The sequence below is a fragment of the Aristolochia californica genome, unplaced genomic scaffold, assembly GCF_029961685.1.
Source record: "Aristolochia californica isolate CCGP_79_NKW_82.1479 unplaced genomic scaffold, dmAriCali1.0.hap1 SCAF_8, whole genome shotgun sequence".
NCBI lineage: Eukaryota > Viridiplantae > Streptophyta > Magnoliopsida > Piperales > Aristolochiaceae > Aristolochia > Aristolochia californica.
Window position 1 is genome coordinate 8,004,558 of NW_027182279.1, and position 8,592 is coordinate 8,013,149.

General features: G+C 35.4%; 1 non-coding gene across 1 annotated transcript; it reads left to right on the forward strand.

Annotated features, from left to right (window-relative positions):
- Nucleotides 1–370: 370 nt before the first annotated feature.
- Nucleotides 371–477, forward strand: LOC137939596 (small nucleolar RNA R71). The gene has a single exon (XR_011109977.1). It is a non-coding gene; the product is annotated as a small nucleolar RNA R71 (small nucleolar RNA).
- Nucleotides 478–8,592: the final 8,115 nt, after the last annotated feature.

The following is an 8,592-nucleotide window of genomic DNA, read 5'->3' on the forward strand; positions in this document are numbered from 1 at the left end:
GGTAGGATGAACTAGATGGACACATTTGTGTGGGATGAGATGAACCACACAGACAATAGAAGGGTTAGGAGCAGGTGAACTCTTGGACACCATAAGGGCATCAATTTTTCTAGTCAACCCCTCAATCTTGGCCATGAGCATGGGTGTTTCACTAACCTCATATAGACCCCCTCTTTTGGCTTCGTGGGATCTCCTATCAACATTAAATGACGAACCCCATTGATGAGATTGATCACTCAATGTTTCAAAGAAGTCCCATGCCTCACTAGCACTCTTACCCATCAAACTCCCACCACTCGTTGCATCTACCATGGATCTAACCTGGGGTGTAAGACCTTGATAAAAGTATTGCACTAAATGCCATTTCTCAAACCCATGATGCGGACACCTACGGATCAAATCCTTCCATTTCTCCCAAGCCTCATAAAAGTGTTCACCCTCCTGCTGCATAAAGTTGGAGATTTCTCTCCTAAGGGTTGTAGTTCTATGAATGGGAAAGTACTTGGATAAAACTTTTGTGACTAATGTGTCCCATGAAGTAATGCTGCCCAACTCCAAGGAATTAAGCCAAGACTTGGCCTTATCCTTAAGTGAAAATGGAAAAAGTCTTAACAGGATAGAGTCATCTGAGAAATTCTGGAATTTGAAAGTTGCACAAATATCTAAGAATTCCTTGATGTTGTAATATGGGTGCTCCTTCTCCAACCCATAGAATGTAGGGAGGAGTTGGATCACACCCGGTTTCAACTCATAACTGGCGGCAGTAGTGGGTGGCAATATAATGCAAGAAGGTGATGTGAAGTGGGATGGGATAGAATAATCCCTCAGGGCTCTACGAGGCCATGGTAGCTCCTAACTTGACTTCGGGCGTTTTCCTACAAATATGTTCTACCTCTTCAACAAAGGGAGCTAATGGTCTACCTAGGGAGCGGCGCCCGTGCATAAAAACACAAAAAGAAACAAAACAAACTATCAAATTAAGCTAACAAACTCACTACTAAAAATATGAACTAACTAGAAGAAATAAAAATAATTCCGTACAAAATCACCAAGCTAAAATTATGAAAGCAACAAAAAAATAAAATAAAATAAAATAAAAATAAATCTAACCTAAGACCATGGAGAACAAAGAGATATACTTAATACGTGCCTCCCCGGCAACGGCACCAAAAACTTGATGTAGTAATTCAGTTACATCGGCTTTAATACCTCACAAGCGTACGAATCGTTCATGTAATTTAGTGGGAGGCGAGGGTCATATCCACAGGGAGGACTGAATTTTGTGTATTCTTTAGTCAACTAGCCTAACCAAATATGATGAATTAATATGAACTAAACACTAATTATATCCTAAATTATCAAGCAATCATCTGGTTAACTACTTGCACAGCAGGAAACGTCAACTCTGGATTTTACGGTGATTCGTGCCTCTCTCGAGCGCCACGTAACCACGGATCCGATTTCTCATTCCTTGCATCTAGCCCCTCTCGGGCGCATAGAGTGAAAGACAGAAATCGGATTAAAATACCAAAATCCAACCTCAATCATAATCCTACCCTAATTAGCTAATTTAATAAAATATCCGAAAAACAAATATTCAATAAACATTAATTATCAAATCAGATTCAATAAACATCCAAAACCTAAGTTCAAACTATATAAAAAATTAAATTCAAAAATGATGAATTACTCCCCTTCTCCTTCCTCTCGCTCGGGCAGCAACTCGTTCTCACGGGTGCTGCAATTTCCCGAAATTGATGGCTTCAGGTAGCAAGAGTGAGTGGTCAGAGGTAGAGACGACGCCGGCGAAGAAAGAAACAGAGCTGAAGTCCTCTAACCGGCTCTCTCGAGTCTCACTCGGAGTTGGAATAGCTCCGGGAATGGTCGGAAATACGTAATCGACGCAGGAGGATGGTCGAAAAGAGGAATTGGCACCGGAGAAGCCCTCTCAAATCACTTCTCGGCCTGGCGAGTAGAAACTGTCGAACTCACCTCGATAGAGACTCTCTCGAGCTCTCCTCAGGTTTGTTCTCGATTGCCGGATGGCGGTGGATGGCGGTGGAAGGTGGTGGCGCGGGGAAAGACGGTGGGAAACTCCTCTCGGGTATTCCCCTGTTTCCATTCCAAGGTCCTCTGTTTTGGTCGATCTCCCCCTCTCCTTTCTGTCGACGCTCCTCCCTTTCTTTAATACCCTTTTTCTTTGTTTTAAAACGATTTGCCCTAAAAATCACCTCCATTTCACTAAGGGCATTTTGGTAAATATCTTCTTCTCCACCAAAATTCTAGAAAAATTTCATAATTAAATCCATAAAAAACATTTCAGGAATAAATAAACCCTAAAAGCAATGAAATATAATTCAGGAGAGAAAAATATGCAATATAGACAGTGATTAATGCCAAATTCAACCACCTATAACACAATTATAAAGGTTATTCTATTATAATTAACCTAGTTCTCATGTCAGAATATGGCATCTATCACATGCCACCTACAAGAGCTCACTCAAGGGACCCATGTTCTCTCTCTTCCATGCAAGACAAATTACAAAACATGCCAGCTATAAGATCTCACTCAAGCGACCCATGTCCAGCTGTATCAAAAATACATGTGGTTTAGAAAATTCTTTCTTGCACATTCCTCGTATCAAGAAGAAGAGATATTCACCAACTAGGCACTTACCTAAAAACACTCTATCAATATCACACAATCTAGATCACATAAACAAGGGTCAAGAATAGTTAAAATTTAAATTCTTACATAAATTCTCTAGACTCTGATGGAAAGAAACCTAGACCTTATCCAAAGATTTTGAAATGCTTCCTTATTTCATTGTAGAACGTAGGAAAGAAATTTGTGTGTATCTTGTATGTTTCTCTCATTAATAAATCATGTTTGATAGTTACAAGTTTAATTTGAGGTGTTTTAAATTTGAAAGGTTTTCACATGGTATCAAAGTCGACAGTCTGATCCAAGGAAAAGTCATTCAATTCTGAAAAAGAAGGAAGCCTCACATCCCTCTTGCATTCATACGTCCTCTCCTTCTTCCTCTCATTCATCATCATTCTCCTTGTTCACTATTTTCTCGTCTCGAACACCATAAACACCTCCATCTTTTCTTCTAATTCATTTGGATCTCCCATTTCTGTAAATCCATTACAACACTCATTTTTGTTATACTATCTTCCAAAAATTATTATTGTGGAAAATTCAATGGATTCATGTCTTATGGTCACAACCAGACACTTACCTAAAAACTCTCACTCGAGATCACACAATTTAGATTCTATAAGCAAGTGTCAAGAATAACTCAAATTTAATGTCTTACCTATCTTGCCTAGACTCAAGAGGAAAGACATCTAGACCTTATAAAAAACTTTTTAAAAGCTTCCTTATTTCACTATAGAACATTGGAAAGAGAGTTGTATATATCTTGTATGTTTATATCAATCAATCAAGCTTGATAATTACATTTTTAATTTGAGAAGGTGTTTTCATTTTGAAAAAAAATTCATACTTCGCCAAAAAAAGGGCGTATCAAAGCTGCCACATTCCATTATTATAAAAGGATTGACAAAACATTCAAAAGCTAGTTTTCAAAAAAACATAGTACAAACCTACTATCCCTGACACACATAAATCTTGTCGCATGCTAACAAAGAAAAAGCCAAGCAATTCAAGAGAGCTCAAATATGCTTTGTGGACTCTATAGCTTAATGTCATCACACACAAGCTTCTGATAACTTTAAGCTACATCCATTTGTGATATGGTACAAGAGGCAATTTATCCTTCAAAGCTACCCATAAAAGCTACTAAATCTCAGAGTAACATTTATTTTTTTAAGTCACTGACAAATAGTCCAAGGTACCTTACAACTCTGTGCATGAGTAAATCATATTTTTTTATCAAATTAAAAAAAATGGCCTATCAATTCAAATCTAAAAAATTGTCTATCAGGGTAGGGATATTTAGTCATCTCCACATTCTAAATTATTTCAACAATACATGAAGGCCAAAACACCTGAATGCGAATTTTATAAACCATGTAGACAGATCAAGAAGAAAAACTTATGTATTAAGTATATGGTGGTTGAGTCTCATTTGGTGGGTGATAGAAAATAACAATACTATTTCCATTTTCAATCTTATGAAAGAGTCCTAAAAGAAAGTAAATAACAATATTGGTTACTTTTCTATAGATGATAAGACCAAATAAAAAATAGTAGTGTGTAGCAAAAACATAAAAAGGTTAGGAATAAAAATACTATAAAATGTCACTCAATGCAGTTTCAACAAATGAAAATCTTATTCATTTTCTCTATTATTCCATTGATATTTTCAATGTGGACATCATTTTTTATCAATAAATGGATAAACATGTGTAAAACCTCATAGATTTATGACACCAATGTAGACTTTGAAGATCGGTTTACTATTGGATTAAGAACAACAAATGTGTGTAAGTTGTACACCAGCTTCATTATAGCTCTATGTTCTCGAGAAAGGAGACAATATAGCTCCATGTTGAGAACTAGACAATATATAGTTTCATGTTCCCCATATCTCCTATTGTCTACAAAACGTAGTGGAATCAATTCTAGTATTTTGCATAAGTATGATGGTGCTAATAGGAAGTAAACATTCACTCTCAATAGTTGTGCCAATAAGAATTTTATTTCAAGTGAATTTTTTTGTGAATGTTCTATGGCTAATTTTGAGTTATAAGTCTTTGTACCTTGTTTCAATACGAAGATTTTTCAAAATCTATTATTACATTATCACATAGAAGTCACAATTTTCCTCATCTTTTCAAACTTATGCATTAGCTTGCATTATTTTGCATTGATTTTTCTGACTAATGATTTTTAAACTTATCCTTTTCTTTTTCTCACTAAGAGATGGTTTCAATTAAATATATGTTTTACAAAACTTTCCCTTATCCGTTGGCATGTGGATTTTTTCTTGTAGACCATTTACTAGCTTTGAACTATTAAATATGTCATATTAGATTTCATTTTACAGGAATCCTTATTTGATATTGACCACTTTCACATAATAGAATAGTAAGTTGTAAGCTTCTCATTTATTTTAATGAACGAAAATGCCAAAATACTTTTATGAACAATCAAAATGAAGAAATTTTATATGAAAATTTTCAAATTGTTTCTAATTCTTATATATTAAATGTTACAAGGAAAGGATCATTGAATACCATTTATGTATTTTTAAAGGGCCCTTAAGTTTCATTAAAGTGTCATTATTGCATAAATATGTTTATCTTACCTTTTAAAAATAAAATAAAAATACAACTAAAATCTAAATTTTTAATTTTAATGCCAATCTAAGATTTTAAGAACATGTTTCCTTCTCTCTTTATAAATATGAGGAATTCATGCAAACCAGATATAAAGGTGATGGCATATGTCACTCTTCTAGGCCACATGGATTTATCTTAGTTCATATCTATTAACTAGACATAAGTTTAAGGAACAATTCAACTATATTGATAGTTATAACCTCCCTTTTATCAAGTTGAAATCCAAGTATTGTCATAAACACCATAGGTAGTTAAGAACATCTATTAAGCATTCGAAAGAATGCTTTGGTTTCTATGCTTTTAGGCATGTGACAAAGATAACTTTAGAGCTTCTCACATTGTAAGAGAAGTTATAAAGTTATCTGTGGCTTATGTATTACCTTGGTTCCACAAATAAATAATAATTCTTCATGATGATTATGCTATTTATAAGACACAAATTTTCAGCCAAAGTTCTCCTTGAATATCTTTTAGCTAAATTTTGTGGTACCTCTTCCCTACTTCTTTTATAATTTTCAGAAAATGTAATCGTGATCATGATTTCCTCAAATCATGGTATGTTATGATATGAGATATAATTCATACCCCCATCTTTGGCTTATTATTTTTTTGTAACAAAAATTATTATTTTGTTTGCATTGACCTAACTAGTCATATATTTATAAATTTGTCATGTCCTCCTCTTTGACAATTAATGGCTTCATCATATTAGGTGACAGTTTCACTCCAAGAACAACACCAATGGGCTTGCAAGATGATGGTTCCAGGTACAAATGACAGACTAAAAACAATTACCATCATTTCGTAATCTACTGAGTCATTTTTTTTATGTGAATGAGTTACCTAAGTTTGTTACTCTATCTTGCAGGCAAGAACATCCAAATGAAGAAGATCTCATGAGACAACTTACCAAAGCTGTAGCATATCAACGAGAAAAGATAAAACTTATAGAAAAACACTTTCAAAGAATGAAGGAACTGAAAAGAAAGCAATATGAAGAAGAATTGGAATCCGAGATTCAACATAATGAACATCTAGATGAACTCATGGCCAAGTTCAAGCGAAATGTTCTTCAATCAGTTGCACCTTCTAGTAGTTCTTAAAGGTGAGTCATCCAACTTGCAACTTTTGCTATGGTTGTGATGAAGTGCTTGCACCTTCTAGTAGTTCTAAAAGTTGACTCATGCTTTCAACTTTTAACAAGGTTATAAGAAAGTACCTACCCTAGGGTCATGTTATGTTAATATGATTGTTGTTAAGATCATTTAACAATCTAAATAGAGTTTCAAGAATTTAGCATAAGCGAATGGTTTATTATATAAACCACGTATAGGCACTAAATGGTCTACGTATATGCAACTTGCAACTTTTGCTATGGTTGTGATGAAGATGTTCAAGGATTAGGTAGAAGAGAATGTTACACCCTTGTTTTCTCTCCCCAACCATGGACAATTTTACCTCCTTTAGGTGGTGTATACATAGGCCTACTATAGAATTTGTGTTGCCTCAAGTACATGTTCTCATAAATATCCTTTGTGGACTAGTCATGTATGTGTCATGTTGACTCGTTTTTCACCATTAAGGGAGTTGGCAAGCTTGTGGCCTTGACTCCTCAAGCCACGTATAGGCACTAAATGGTGGTCTTTGCTATCTTTGTGGTTGTATCCTAGAATAAGATTCAATATAGTCTATAGAATATAAATAAAGTTAAAAATCAAGAGAGATGACACTTAAAGGGCTACTAATATTAATCTATTGGTGTGATATGGAAGTCGAACAATACTTTATCTCTATGTGTATCAATTTTGTCAATAGATGCCAGATGAAGAGCCCCACAATTTCAATTGGACAGGAATAGGGACAAAGGAGTTATTATTGTATTTCGACTTTTTTTTTATTGTATTTGAACTATATAATATCAAAATTATTTTCTAGGCTCTCTACATTTTATTAAATCATAAATTTACTTATTAAAGGTAAAGTATCCATATATATCAGCAATCGATAATAATTAATTTATATTTTTTACATTAGCGTGAGGCAAGGGATGAGCATCGGGTCGAGTTGTAGGTAACCCAACAAGACTAGACCAAAAAACCCATAGATCGAGGACTAGGTAGAGGAAAATAAATCGTTGGGTTTCAGGTCGAGGATGGGGCAAGGATTAGAAAACTAGGTAGAGACGAGATGGGGATGGGTTGGAGATATGGTGATGGAGCGGAACAAGGCGAGAAATGGGGTTTCGAGACGGGGTTTGGTTAGGAGTCGAGGTTTCAGGGAAGTGATTTTTTCAAGTTTTTTTTTTTGGGTCATGTTTTCGGTTCATGGTTTGGGTTTTAAAAAACTAGAGCTTGACTCAACCCATGTCCACCCCTACATGAGGCCTAGAAAACTAGTGAAGTTACCCCATTACTATTCTCAACCCTAAATATTGTTGAAATAAAACCATATTAACATACCTTGTAATCTTCAACCACCATTTATACTCTACAATGGAGTGACGACAATCTATGCCAAAAGTTATGCTTTCTAACGCATCCTTAGATTTTCTGGTCTTATCAACTTACAATCTTCTACCAAGTTATGATTGGTATGTGCAAATCTAGTACTAAACAGTAGATTATAAAGGGTTCTTTTATGCAAGTGGAAAGACTTCCATGGTAAAATATTGAGTGTACTATTATTGTTGCCATGCATATATAGCTTATAACAAGCATCCCAACCTAATTATTAACTCCTATTATTCCAAAGTAAGATCCAAAGCCTTCCACTCCTGCAGCTACAGTTCACATATAAGTAAGGACAATTCGTCCTCTACAGCGTTTCTCACCTACTTTGAATTATATTTTGTTGACAGATGGCGGAGAACTGCAAAGTTATGAAGAAATCTTGAAAGATGAATATTCTAGCAAGTGGGAATTGGGCATGAAGGATGAGATGGATTCCCTGTTAAGGGATCGGACATGGGAGTTGACAAAACTTCCACAAGGAAAAAACCGTATTGATATGTTGACAAAGGTTGAGAAACTGAAGTTGTGCACAAATTCAGTTGGTTTTCTAGTATGATGGCAGGGGCAGTGAGTTACAGAGGTGGAGGATATCATGTTTGAGGAAGAGGGCGATGTAGTTGGTGTACCAGTCTCCAAGTGGGAGAATTGTTGAGGACTATGGAGCATGGTCCACTGCACATGACTCTGTTGTCAAAACAAAGACGGTGTGCGAACAAAGTCCCTCGACAGGAAGACTTCGTCTATGTTGCCAAAACAGAGACGTTGC